This window comes from Gossypium hirsutum, chromosome A10, assembly GCF_007990345.1.
Source record: "Gossypium hirsutum isolate 1008001.06 chromosome A10, Gossypium_hirsutum_v2.1, whole genome shotgun sequence".
Taxonomy (NCBI): domain Eukaryota; kingdom Viridiplantae; phylum Streptophyta; class Magnoliopsida; order Malvales; family Malvaceae; genus Gossypium; species Gossypium hirsutum.
The window spans coordinates 20,992,828-21,008,176 of NC_053433.1; positions in this window are offsets into that span (position 1 = coordinate 20,992,828).

A 15,349-nucleotide genomic window follows, 5' to 3' on the forward strand; every position below is an offset into this window, starting at 1 on the left:
CGAGCGTAAGGATTACTTGTCTAACGTAATCTCCACTCTAGTGGCCAAAAAACTGGTTCGAAGAAGGTGTGAAACATATCTGGCCTACGTAAATGTTTTAGTTTCTAGAGATTCTTCTGTCGAGAACATAAGAACAGTGAGAAATTTTTTGGATATTCTTCCCGATGAGTTACCGGGTTTACCTACGAATCAAGAAGTTAACTTTAGGATTGACTTTCTATCGGGTACAACTCCGGTGTCCATTGCTCATTATAGAATAGCATCGAAGTAGCTTATGGAGCTATAGGTTCAGTTTCAAGAGCTTTTGGATCGTGGATTCTTCTGTCCTAGTATGTCTCCGTAGGGGGCGCCGGTGTTGTTCGTGAATAAAAGGGATAGTACTATGATGAAGTGCATCGACTACTAACAATTAAATCAGCTAACTGTAAAGAATAAGTACCCACTTCTGAGGATCGACGATCTGTTGATCAGTTTCGTGGGGCTTCAGTATTCTCTAAGATAAATCTCTATTCTAGGTATCATCAACTTAGGGTTAAGGAAGCTGATATTCATGAAACGCCTTTTAGGGCTCGTTATAGGCACTACGAGTTCCTAGTCATACCCTTTGGTTTGACGAATGCTCGGCTACATTTATGGATCTGATAAACTGGGTTTTTCAGCCGTTTTTGGATCAGTTTGTCATAGTCTTTATCAATGATATTCTAGCGTACTCTAAGACTGAATGTGAGCATGATGAGCATCATAGAATAGTTCTTCAGATACTTTGAAAGAAACAGCCCTACGTTAAGTTGAGCAAGTGTGAATTCTAGTTAAGAGAAGTAACATTTCTAGGGCACATGGTTTCTGTTGCAGGGATCTGACTTGATCCTAGAAATATTAAGGCTATATTTGATTAGAAGCAGCCAAATAACATTTTTGAGATCCGCAGTTTTCTAGGTCTTGTGGGTTATTATTGATAAACACACTAATTTACATAATTCTTGTGTTTAATTAGGTTTATTTCTGAATTAATCCTTGCTTAATTGGTGTTTTTTATGATTTAATCTTGTGAAGGATGCAATTGGTCAAAAACGAGTAAAAATAGACCAAATTGAAAGACAAATCGTTGAGTTGGGGCCAAATCATAAAGATGGGAAGGCCAAGGATTTAACATCAATTTTGACTTTGTAAAAAACTAAAAATAGAAGATATTATTTTTTTATTTAGTTTTATTATTTTATTATTTTTATTTTATTAATTTAGAATAGGCTATTTTTAGTAACCCTATGTATATAAATAGTGGCCTTTAGTTTCCTAGAAAAATCATCATTTAATTTGTATTCCTTCTTCTACTTGGAATAGAATTACTCTCTCTCTCTTGTATTTTATTTTTCAATTTAGAGTTGGAATATCATTTCTTTTCTCTTCGGTTTAACGTTGTATTTTGTAGCTTTGTCTCTACTTTTTGTTTCTTTTTCACAATTGGGTCAATTGCTCTCCAAGTCCCATTTCCTTTCCAAAATTCCATCATCCTTCACACAAAGCCAAAACACAATCCACAACCTTCTAGCATGATTAAATTCATGCCACACTAAAACCCTTTCAGTTTTAAGCCGATGTTAACCCCGTAAAAAAAACCCGTGAGTTACGAACCCGAGCTGTTTAACTCCCAACTTTCGATATTTATTATTTCTCCGAATTAAGAGTATGACTTCGTCAACTCACAAAGTTAAGACAACACTAAGTCAAAAAAGACGTCGTTTGAGTTAGTGTGGCTAGACGTACAGTTGGAATTCCGAAAGGATCGATTATCTAATTGGTCTTCCTTGAACACATTGGCGTGCCAAGTGGGGATTGCTGTTTGGTTCCGTCAAGGGAAGTAGTAACTGGATTTAAATGTCCCAAACGTTTGAGGGTATTGGTTCGAGCTAGGCTCTTTTAGAACGCAAAGCTGCCGGAGTTCTAAAATCACGAACGTTTCATAGGTTGTTCGATCGGTAAGGGTTAGTTATAGGACATTCCATAACTAATATACATAAGGAAGAGTTGGTGTCCGAGGCGTCCTTGGTAGCTATAACTAGCTTATTGGGAAAGAGAAGTTCACCTAATTTCGAGGATCGGGTTAAAGACGGAAAAACCCGTACTTAAGGCTGAGCTAAGTTAAATTGATTTTTCTTTAGATTACGTCGTTGTTTTTTTTATTTCATCTTTTACTTTTTACGTTTTTTTGTGTTTATTTCAGGTTTCATATTTTATCCCCCCAAACATCACGGGCACGACAACTGCCCAAACATAAATCTGGTCGAGAGATAAATAATTTTTAGTAAACCCAGTCTCTGTGGGATCGACTCTACTCCCTATACTGCTTTAATTTGCAAATTAGGTGTAGGTTTATATTGGTGGAATCGACAGCCATCAATTATCAAAAGGTTTATTGAGGGGTTCTCGTTGATTGCAACTCCTCTGACTAAACTGTTATGCAAGAATGCTCATTTTGTTTGGACTGATGAGCAACAATCAACTTTTGAGAAGCTCAAGTCTATTCTGACTCAGGCTCATGTTCTAATACAACCTAAATCTGGTAAAGAATTTGTGTTTATAATGATACGTTGCATGTCAGTTTGGGATTTTTTTTGATGCAATGCGGTTAGGTTGTGGCTTATACGTCCCGATAGTTTCAGTTACACGAGGGAAATAATTTGACACATGATCTCGAGTTGGTTGCCATGGTTTTTGTTTTAATGATTTGGAGGCACTATCTATATGGTAAGAGGTGCATCATCTACACCGATCACAAGAGCCTTACGTACCCACTTACTCAAAAGGAGTTGAACCTTAGGCAGCGTAGATGGATTTAGCTGCTCAAGAATTACGACTGAACGATAGAGTATTATCCTGGTAAGGCTAATATGGTGGCTGATGCTCTTAGTCGTAGAGCAATGTCTGATTTGAGGGTGATGTTTGCTCGCATAAGTCTGTTTGAGGATAGGAGTTTGTTAGCTGAGTTACAAGTTAAGCCAACTTGGATTGATCAGATTCGGGAAAAACAGTTGAGGGATGATTCTCTGGTTCCGCATTTCTGTCATGTAGAAAGTGGTAGTACGTCTTATTTTGGGCCGAATAATGATGGGGTTCTGTGTTTTCGATTATGGGTTTGTGTACCAAACGACCCCGATTTGAGACAGTCAATTCTGAGGGAAGCACATAGTAGCCCTTATGCTATGCATCCCGATGGAAATAAGATGTATCGAGATCTTCATGAACTGTACTAGTGGCTGGGTTTGAAACGAGAGGTAATAGATTTTGTTTCTCGTAGTTTAACGTGCCAACAAGTTAAAACTAAGCATCAATCTCCTTCGAGTTTGCTCAAACTCGTTACAATTCCCTTATAAAAATGGGAATATGTGACTATGGACTTCGTTAGTGGGTTGCCTTTAACAACTACTAAGAATGATTCTATTTGGGTCATCCTGGATCGGTTGACCAATTCCGCTCATTTCATTTTGGTTCGGATAGATTACTCACTACAAAAGTTGGCCAAACTTTACATTTATGAGATTGTGAGACTTCACGGGGTTCTGGTTTCTATAATTTCTAATAGGGATCCTCCTTTCACTTCTTGATTTTAGAAGAAACTTTATGAAGTTTTGGGTTCAAGATTGGACTTTAGTATTGCGGTCTATTCTCAAACCGATGGTCAATCTAAGAGGGTGATTCAGATAGTGGAGAATATGTTTTGGAGTTGTGTGATTGACTTTCGAAGGAGCTAGGAGGATTTTCTGCCTTTAGTTGAGTTCGTCTACAATAATAGTTTTCAGTTTAGCATCCAGATAGCATCTTATGAGGCTTTGTATGGTCATAAGTGTCCCACTCCGCTGTGTTGGACTGAGTTGGGTGAACAACGAGTTTTGGGTCTTGAATTGGTTTCCGAGACTAAGGACAAAGTCAGATTAATTTGAGATCGTCTGAAAGCAGCTTCTGATAGACGAAAGTCCTATACGTTCCTAGAAAGGAGGGATATTGATTACTCTGTGGGTAACTTTGTTTTCCTTAAGGTATCTTTGTGGAAGAAAGTTCTGAGGTTTGGACGTAAGGGCAAGTTGAGCCCTAGGTTTATTGGGCCGTATCAGATTCTGAAATGTGTAGGACCGGTCGTTTATCAGTTAGCACTACGTCTAGAGTTAAACTGTATCCATGACATATTCCACGTCTCTATGTTGAGGCGGTATCGGTATGATCCATCTTACGTTGTTTCTGTTGAGGAGATCGAGGTTAGACCGAATTTGACTTTTGAAGAGGAGCCGATTCAGATTTTGGGTCGAGATGTAAAAGTTCTGATGAGGAAATCTATTTCGCTTGTTAAGGTTTTATGGCAGAATCATGGCACTGAGGAAGCCATGTGGGAACTTGAGTACTCAATGTGTCAGTAATACTTTATCTGTTCGAATCAGGTAAATTTCGAGACCAAAATTTCTTTTAAGGGGGTAGAGTTGTAACTCCCTGATTTATTAATTTTGTTTTTATGGATTTCATCATAAATGAGTATCTACTTCAGTGGTTAAATGTTCTAGGTTTGTGTTTGAGGTTTTAGGTTCAAGTCTCACTTTTGGAAAATATGTTATTTTGGTCTTAGTCTTATTCCTTTTTGGTGGGCTTATGTTATATTTTTCGTAAACTCATATTAGAATGAGCCTATTGGTTTGAGTGGTAAGGTGTTAGCTTGTCTTGAGGTTTTGTGTTTAAATCCCCATGTGAGCGTGGATGATAATTTTTGATTCGGTGGGTTAATAAGAGGTTTGGTGGGAATGAAAGTCTGTGGTAGTTAGATGAGGTTAGTGGTCAGATTCTGTTGGATTGTGGTTCGTTAGTGGGGAGTTGGGTTGTTAGTAGGATTTAATTTTTGAAATTAAACAATTTTTTAATTTTTCCCAAAAATATTCCTCCATTAGTGGGGAATAGGGTTACAGAATATTACTGATCAAACGTACATAATTTCAGACATTTCAAGTTATATAATATTCAAGTCAAAACCAATCACAATCAATTATGTAGTCCCTAATACGAGCCCTCGAGGCCCAAAATAAACATTAAAAATAGATCGGGGCTAAACCAGGTGCACAAGGAATTTTTCGAAAAACATAGAAAATTTTCAAATGTGCAGAGGACATACGCCCGTGTGGCTAGGTCGTGTGTCTCACACTGCCACATAGACAAGAGACACGCCCGTGTCTCAGGCCATGTGGGCATTCAAAATGGGACTATACACCCATGTCAAAACTAGTGAGCATACTAACTTGGGTCACATGGCTAGACCACACACCAGTGTGCTAGGCCGTATACCCTTTGAAATAGCCTCACACGTTCGTGTGCCAGGCCGTGTGCTAGGCCGTGTGAAAACTGAAGGGTATATTGACTGGTGGCACACGGTCAAGCCACATGCTCGTGTGCTAAGCCGTGTGAAGCTACTGACTTGCTTTCTATAGAAGTTACAGGGGACACACGACCGTGCCACCTGGCCATGTGTCACACACGGCTGAGACACACGTCCGTGTCTCTGCCCGTGTGGACAAAAATAGGCCATTTTCCAAGCCATATTTCTCACCCAAGTTGTTACCAGCCTAAACTCAACAATTTATCTACTTGTATTGAAGAAATAATTAGATTTGACCCATTTGTTTTAACACCACAAACCTCTATAACCTTCCCCTCTTTATCTTGAATCGAAATTTTTTTCTTACGACAATCCAAAACCACTCTGTGTTCAGTCAACCAATCCATACCCAGGATTACATCAAAATCACCGAAAGACATAATCAAAAAATTTACATGAAACACTAAATTTTGAATCTCTAAAGAACAACGTTTACAAACTTGATCTACTAATACGATTTGGCTCAAAAGACTTGATACAGATATAGCTACTTTCGACATTTCATAGATCATATTCCTAGATTTAACCATATCAGAATTGACATACGAATGAGAAGAACTAGGATCTATTAAAATATAAACAGGTGTGGAGAATAGAGGAAAGATACCTGCTACAACATCAGTAGCATGTCTCTCATTACAAGTCTGAATTACATAAGCACATGCCAGCACTCTGGTCTTAGGCTGATGAGCAACTATTTCATTCCTTTTTCTTATCCACCCTTCGAAACTGATCCACCTCTACTCATCCCTCGGCCCTTCACCTCGGAGGTGGGTCTCTGTGAATTATCTTCATGTTTCGGACATTCTCAAGCAAAATGTTCTAATGACCCACAACAGAAACAATCTTTTGTTAATTTCCAGTACTTTCCCCAGTGCTTCTTTCCACAATGTTTGCAATTCTGCATCTCTAAAACTCTATTAGGTCCCTTTACACTACCCACTGATGCTGTAGGTTGAGGGTCTTGCACTTTAGCATGTTTGATCTTGTAGCTGATTTCCCAATTTCTCATGATTCTCTACTTCTTTTTGATGCAAAAGAAGGATTAAAGTTCCTGAATCGTCTACCTGTAGCATGAGGAGGCTCAACTTTCTTGCATAAACCCGGAGATTGCTTGACCATCTTTACTCGTTTTGATAAGTCCGCAAACTCCTTAGTTCTCAATGTTACTAGTTGAGTCCGAATTTCATTTTGTATCCCCACAAATAGCGTTTGCAATTTTCTTCTTCCGTAGGAATCAATTCCTTGGCATACTTGCTAAGCCGCGAGTGTTCCCTTCGTAGTCTACCATCAACATATCTTCTTGTTTTAACATGAGAAATTGTTGTTTCCTATTTTCAAGATAAATCTCACCAATGTATTCGTTCTAGAATTTAGCTTGGAAAAATTCCCAATCAGCTACTGGAACGACGAAAATGTTCAAGTGTACACAATCGCAACAAGTAATAAAGTGACAAGTAAATGTCGAGTTATCACACACAGGGACTGTGAAAAGAATTATTTATGAATACAATTTAAAACACTTTGGTGAAGAAAAATATTTTGATTTGAAAGGTGATTAAGAACTAAAAAAACAAAGTAAAGTAAATAAAATAAAATAAAGTTCTAATGCACGATTTCAAAAGCTGATTTAGTCAATATGACATAATTGTGTTAGATTAATTACATTTCTTAACTTAGAATTATTAAACTCATGTTTAAATTGTTACGAATAAATTCATGGCAACTCGGTAATTTACTAACTTATGAACATACTCACCTACCAAAATCCATTCACCTCTTGACTATATCCCTATGTCAATTCAACCGATTAAACAAATCTTAATAGGAAAATATGTTATTACACATACATACTTATTAAATCGAAATAATCTCTTGTACATATCCTTATGTCAATTCAAACGATTAATTAAATCTAATAAGCACATAAAAGACTACGTGAGCTAACAAGGTATCCTTACCTTGAAACAGTTTAATCACAATAATCTTGAAAGTTATGCAAGGCAAATGTATCGTCAGATACCGTTGCTAATTTAACCCTTAGCTACCTTAGATGATTAAACATGCACTGATTAAGTACTGTGTCCATTAATTACAATTTCAATCTGTTTAAATAATTAATTCATTAGCTACCTCACAATTGTAATGCAAGAATAACTTAGTCATGATTTTACTTAATCAAGCATCTTACCGAGGCCTATAACAACATAAACACAATTTTAACAATTTTAGCAAACGAAATGCAATCAACCAACACGAATTAAATTCAAGCTAAATTGATTAAACTAACTATTCCAACAACATAAATAACCATAGATATGTTCATCATAACAATAACAAAAATTAAAAAGATAGGGAACAAGAATCAAATCCGGTGTTTTTCAGTGGCTTGACTATTTTGCTTTGTTCTTCCTTCTCCCTTGTCCTCGTCGACCAAGGCTGCTATGAACACTTAATTGCTGCTCCAAATGGCTGATGAATGCCCCTTTTCCAAGAGGAGAAATCGGCAAGAGAGCAAGGAAATTTGGAATGGAAAAGAAGAGAGAAAAGATGTGAATGCTTGAGATGTGTTTCAAATGACCAGCCTAAGGGGTTTTTATAGCTAAATAGGGCTGCTAAAAATAGCTAAAATTATCAGCCAAAGAGCCCTCCCTTGGCTGGCCACACATGTGGCAAGGTTTATAGTTTCAACTTTGCTAATTTAGGCTTGGGACAAAACTATAAAGCCATCAATTGTGAAGGGGTTTATTTGCAACTTGAACAAGTCTTCAACAACCTCTTTGCAAGCTAAATAATCAGCCAATAAGCTGATTTGGGTCAGCATATGGACGGTTTTGGGCTGTCCACTTCTTAGTCGGTTCGGTTCACTCGGTTCGGCTCAACTGGACCACTTTTTCATAATTAATAATAATTTATTTAATTCAAATTAAATTGGATATAAATTAAAAGTAATTATATCATGAATTAGTACACATAATTGGACCGACTTAGGCTGAAAATTAATTCACCTTGATACTTCAAATTGCTTCTCAGTTTTGAACTTCTAGCAGTGTCTGCCGAGTCGTTTTTTTGCCCTTGTACCATCCTGTCAAAAAATGGTCAAAAGTAATCAAAATTGGTTATAAAATTAATTAAATTTCAACATGTTCATAATTTAAGTGTAATTTTAATTATTTTATAAAAATTAATTTTTTTATAAGAATTTTATCAAAATTACATGAATTTAAGTTATAAAGGGCATGAAAAAGTGTGCATATTTTTGTGTTTCCACACCCCCAAACTTAATTCATTGCTTGTCCCGAGTAATGCACAAATTTGAAAAGAATTTCTCAGAAACACCTTTGAAAAAGTCCTTCAAAACAACATTCTTCCCAGAATTATGAATTTAATATACTTATGCTCAGAAACAAGAAATTTGATAGTTATGCTACTTAAGTATACATATCGTTCAAAATAATCTCAACAACTATTATGATAGCACAATTAGACTAAATGCTTCCTTAACAAAGACATGCTAACCCTTACCAATTTGATTTTATTTCCTTATTCAGGATTAAGCTGCAATTATTAAGTTTAACTTATGGCTTCATATGTTAAACATAGCAATTTCTCTCCACTAATGTAGGTAGCATAAAAATCTTGAATCAATAGGCCTTTAAAAGGTTGTAACGTGGCTAGGCTAGGGGTAGGTAAAAGATAGATAACTTTAGGCTTGAAACCTTAAACTCAACTTCAATCGGACCTTTGGAATAATTTCCCTCAATACACCAACTTACTTTGCTTTCACATGCTCTTTTGTACATCTATTTTCTTTCAAGTACATGTATTCTCTTTTTTTTAACACGAGCATTTTACTGTATATGCTACAATTTTTAGAGCATTTGATACTTTTTCAATTCCCCCAAACTTATTTTCAAAGGATACTTTGAATAGTATTGTCTAACAGCCTGGTTTATACCTTAATCGGAATAGTAGTTTTGGGACCACAAATATGAGTCAGAAAAATATTTTAAAATTATTTTTGGTGTTTATAGTATGTGCATTGATATTTTTGAAAGTTTCATGTGAAAATTTTATCGTTTGTGTGCTCGATTAAATAAAAGGACTTAATCGCGTAAAATGTAAAAGTTATGGTTTAATTGATTATGTGCTGAATTGATGTGTTCTTTTAATGTGGGGTACTTATGTTGATAATATACCATTGAAATTATGTATGGACATAAAAACCTAAAGTTAGTGGATTTTAAATGAAATTAAAAAGGCTAATTTAGTAATTATGAAAATAAATGATAATATAATAAAACATAAAATTAAAACCATGCATGTTCATCTTATTCATGGCCGAATATTGATGGAAAAAGAATCCATGGTTGTATAAACATTTTGGAACTTGGAAGCTTTAAATTAGGTATGTTCTTTGCTCGGTTTTTGATAATTTTTGCGTTTTTTAGATCGTTGCTTCAAATACTAGCTAGCCCATGTTTGAATTTTTGAATTGGTTGTGGATTTTGTGATTTTCCATTGATGAGAGCTTTTTTTTTGTTGTTTGATGATGAAAAATAAATTTTTGTTGTTAGGTTATTAAGTTTAATTAAGTGATTTTTGGTAAAAATGTGTATTAAGGATTAAATTGAGAAATTTGTAAATTGAAGGGTGAAAATATGAAATAAATGAACGAAATGGGTTCCTAGGGACCTTAGTGAAATTCGACTATGCTTGGGTGTGGTGAAATTTTGAAAATTTTATGTTTTGTGAAATAGGGACTAAATTGTGAAAAATGTGAAATGTTAGGGGCTAAAGTGCAATTTGCCCATTTATGTGTTTTAGGATGAATTTGAATGAATATATGAATAAACAAGTTAAATTTTAATAATTTAGATCAAGAAAAGAGGAAATCAGATTTGGATCGGGGGAAATCAAAAGTTGTCGAATAGTCATCCCGGTCTGTTTGTCTCTGTACGAGGTAAGTTTGTAAGTGAATAAATGATGTTAAATTGAATGTATTTATTCTGTACATAGCCAAATTGAATTGTATGTATTTATAACTATATTACCGAATTGAATTTAGCATAGAATGATTTGTTACGAGCATGAATCGATCGAATTACGGCGTCTAAAAGCCCCGTACGAACCATAGGAATAGTTAGGATACATATGTCATGACATAGGATTCCGACACGTGATTTCGTGTAAGACCACGTCTGGGACATTGGCATCGATTTGAGATTTGCGTGCAAGATCATGTTTGGGACATTGGCATCGTATATGATTCCGTGTAAGACCCTGTCTGGGACAGTGGCATCGATATTTGATTACACGTAAGACCTCGTTTGGGAGGTTGGCATTGTACGAGCTTTTCGAGCTATCCGAGTATCCTTATTGATTTCGAATGGTTCAACGGGCAATGTTGAGTTAAGATCGAATTTGAAATCGAGCTAAATGGTTCAGGTATGTGCGAAGTTAAATGTTCATGAAAATAAGGTAAGTATAGTACTTGAGATGATGATATAAATTATGCATGTTAAAAGAGTGATTTATATGTACATGAGATTGTTCATATTCAGCCAAGTTGAAATTATAATGTTAATGTTCATTTGATAATTTAATTGCTTATGACTTACTAAGCTATTTAAGCTTACTGTGTGTGTTCGTTCATTGTTTTATAGATTTTGAAAGCTAGTTACGAGCTCAGGGATCGTCAAGGAACTTCATCACACTATTGATTGCTATTTTGGTTTTTAAAAGCTTGAATTATGAACATATGGCATGTATAGGCTAGCATTTGTTTTGGTTGATTTTGGAAGTATATATATGTATAAGCTAGTCTTAATGTGTTTGAGTTTAAAAGTGTATATAAAAAGCCATGTGAAAATGGCTTGATCATTATGCTTACGTTCGGTTATATTTGATCATGGTTTAAACTCATTTTGGTAAGTATGTTATATGACATGTATGAATGGTGTTTGGTTATACGTCTTGATTTGGGTAATGATATGAATAACTTATAACTAGCTCATTTAATAAGCTTGGTATATGGTTTGATTTGTATATGTGGTTAGTCTTGTGATTCGGCTTTGTAATGGAGTAAATAATGAATATATAGTTGATTGTATAATGGTTATTTTGATTCAGTTGTATTGGTTAAGTACGCACATATTATATGTTTGAATGAGTAAGTCTTATGTATGGTTCAGGACGGATGGGGTATGAATTTTTGGAGGCTAAATAGATGACCGATTATAGAGTTGAATGATATGGATGAGTATATGAATTTTGACATGATACATAGCATAAGAAATTGGTATATCTTAATTCGGTTAATGTACTTGAATATGACTATTCGAATATTGAATTATGTAATGTTAAAATATGATCGTTGCATGCAAATTAGGTAAGTTTGATTTGTCTTTTGTAATTTAATGATAAAGTTTATTAAGGAGGAATGGGTAAAATCATAGGTTATTTTGATAGCCGTATGGATGACTAATTATTTGGTTGTATACTTGTGAAAATTTATTTTGTTATTTAGCATATGAAATAGGTAGGTTGAATTGGTTACATTTGCAATTAAATTTCGTCTTTTGGAAATATTTGTATGTACTTGTATAATTTTTGCCTATTTTTCCGTGTGGTATAATTCAACTTAAGCTAATATGTGCATGTACAAAGCTCATAAATAACATATATTGATATTATTTAATTTTATGATTTGATAGGGCTAGTTGTGGTTTAAATATGCGCAAGTGGGTAAGTTTTATAATGGATGCATTGTTGTAAATTGAGTATATGAAAGTGACATATGATTGATGATTAAGTAGGTGTCCAAATGCTTTACTATATAGCCATAAGATTTGGCTAATGGAAATATATTGTATATGTATTACGATATGATGTTTTATAATAGTCAAATATGTTTGGTTAGTTGGTTAAGTAGTATATATGTATGAATTTTATAAATTTGTGATGTATGGTTTGAATGTTGTTATTATAAAGCATGTATAATATTAACTTAATGCATGTTAATTGGTTCGAATTTTGGGATTAGATTATTGATTTCGAAATGGTTGTGTTATGAAGTATGATTCGCCTAGGTGTGAAGTGGCTAGTGAAACATGACTAGTTTTGGTTGGTTATGTAATTAATATGTGCAAATTTTGATTTATATGATTGAACTAATGATTGCTATTCAAGTTTTAAAATTCTTGGAAATAAACTAATATATATTTTTGTACTTGTAAATGTATTATATGAACGTGCTGAGTTGTGTTTCGTCTGGTAATGCCTTGTAACCTTAATCCGGTGATGGATACGGGTTAGGGGTGTTACATACTGAGTCTAATGTTTGGGACAATTTAAAGATAATTAAGAGAAAAGTGATGGCTAAATATTGCAAATGTTCAAATAAAATTAGGCCATATAGTCTCAAAGTTGGGTTTCAAGGGATAAAATTTCATTATAGTTGGCTTGAAAGGCTCAAGCGGTCCCAACAAAAGTTGCATAAATCATTTTCAACATTCCATGCTTCCTAGGATTTTGCCTTAAGAAACTACTAAGTCAATTCTAAAGACTTAAACTTTCTTGCACGTTTAACTTTCCTAAGGAACTAAAAATTTTATGGTACGATTTGCATGTGTAACACCCCAAACCCGGCCTAGACATTATGACCAAATCTGGCGTGTCACATTAAAATGCTTTTTCGAAAAACTTTGTCTTATTAATAAAACTCGCTTGAAAGAGAAAAGCCCTTTTGTTTAATTCTAAAGTCAACTTAATTATTTGTTAACCATTTTAAACTAGCCTTACTTTTAAAAATTTGTTTGTTGCGGAAGCATTTCAATAATGTTGCGAAAACGTGATGTTATGAAAACATATATCATTTTGGAAAACTGCGCTCTACTTTTAACAGAAATAAATCATAATAGTTAACAACCCCCAAATTAAAAGCTAGAAAATTAGAGAAAAAGGCCTTATTACATCAAAAACCCAAAGAGAAAGTAATTTAAGTAATGTAAAATAAAATACGAAAATTTAAAGCCGTTCGTAGTGTTTCCACCTCCGAGTCCTCCTATGCATCGAATCGCTTACTGAGGATTACCTGAAAAATTTAAAAGAGAGGGTGAGTTTACGAAAACTCAGTGTGTAAAACCCTCATCGATCATAAAGCACGTGTTACATCTATTTGGGCCTAAGCCCATTACAATGACAGTGGCACTTGGGCCTTAGTCCATAGTAGCCTTAGTTGGGCCTGAGCCAATGTCACAATCAGAATCAGATTATGCAATGCACAAATACCTAACCAACCCTGCACTCCGTATCCCATCCAACCTTACACTCCTGTGGGGATCTAATCGACCCACCTATCCCTACACTCATGATGTAGCATCGGTTGCGGCACTAACCAATTTCGCAGCAGAGCTGCCAACCACATAATAGCTTTAAGCCGTCGGTGGATCCACAGTCGTCAAGCGACCAAGCACCCCTAACAAATCATATACTTCCTCCAAATCAATGATCCCATCCCCCATGCAACATAATATCACATGAATGCAAACATATAATAAATGACATATAACATGTAGGGGCATTTTAGTCATTTTACCCTTCGGGGGCATAACGGTCATTTCGTAAATTGAGATCTAAGTACACTAACTGACCCATCAGTAGGTTCACAGTCCTCTCGCGTGACCTGTGCAACCTTTAGCAAACAAATAGAGCGATTGCGCCTAAAGCCCATTTAAGCAGGCCCATAGGCCCACACAACCCATTGGCCCACTAGGCCCGATTTCGATCCAAGCCATGTGAGTGACATGGCTGGTCCAACGTTTTCCCACCTATTGGTGAATTTTACACATCTAGGGCCTACGGTCCCGTTGGGCCCTTACGGCCAAACTCGGCCCAACATGGCCCATTACGACCACAGCCCATGAGTTCGCTCATGGTGGCCTCTACTATCGCATCAGATTTTCCACTCGTGTGTTCGCGCGCTTGTGTAGTAACCATTACCTTTCTTTTGGCTTTTTGACTTTTTGACATTTTGGGATTTGCAGATCTAGAGTTAAGGTGGTGTATGTACACACCTGGTTTACGAAACGTGCTACGAATCCCCTAGTGACGAACCTACAATATTCAGGACTAATAGTTAGCCACTCGATTCATATTGTTGTTCTCATTTTCCTACAACATGAATCGAAACCACACTAATACATACCTTAAATGATAAAGCCTTGCCAAAAGGGATTGTTAAAACATGTGGTTCAATCCACACTTGGCAATTCATAGGGTCATTAAGAACATTCGGCCTTCACTCATAACAAGGCAAAAGTACTTACTTGACCAAAACTAGAAGTGGAATGTCAATTGCTTCACATCACTTGCCCCACTATCAATCCTCGAGTGAACTTAGGTACCAACCAACATCAGACTAAGAGAGATAGGGAAGATTCGGCAACAGGGCAAAGAAGAACACCAACAATGAAAACCAAAATAAAGAAAATGAGTCACCACGACATACACTAGATCCTGGCAAAAGAGGAGAAGAACGCAGCCTTATGATAGGAGAATAGAAAGGAGATGGATTCGGTAATAGCTGATAGAGAGAGAGAGAGAGAGAAAGAGGGAGAGAGAGAGAGAGAGAGAGAGAGAGAGAGTAGGGAGTATTTGACTTTACACACTTTAAGATCAAAGAAAGTAGCATTGCGGCAAGAGAATCCGGCTTACAAGAAGATAGTTGAGAGAAGAGGGATTTCGGTTATGAGAGATTAGTAGGAAATAGAAGAGAAAGGCCACGGTTTAGAAAAGGAAGAGGGTTAGCATTTGGCTCAAGCCAGAAGGAAAGAAGAGAGGTAAAAGGATTAGAAAAGAAGGGAGAGGATTAGAAGATGAGAAATGGGGGAGAAATCAGCTAATAGATGACCTAAATGGTAATGCACTTTCGGCTAA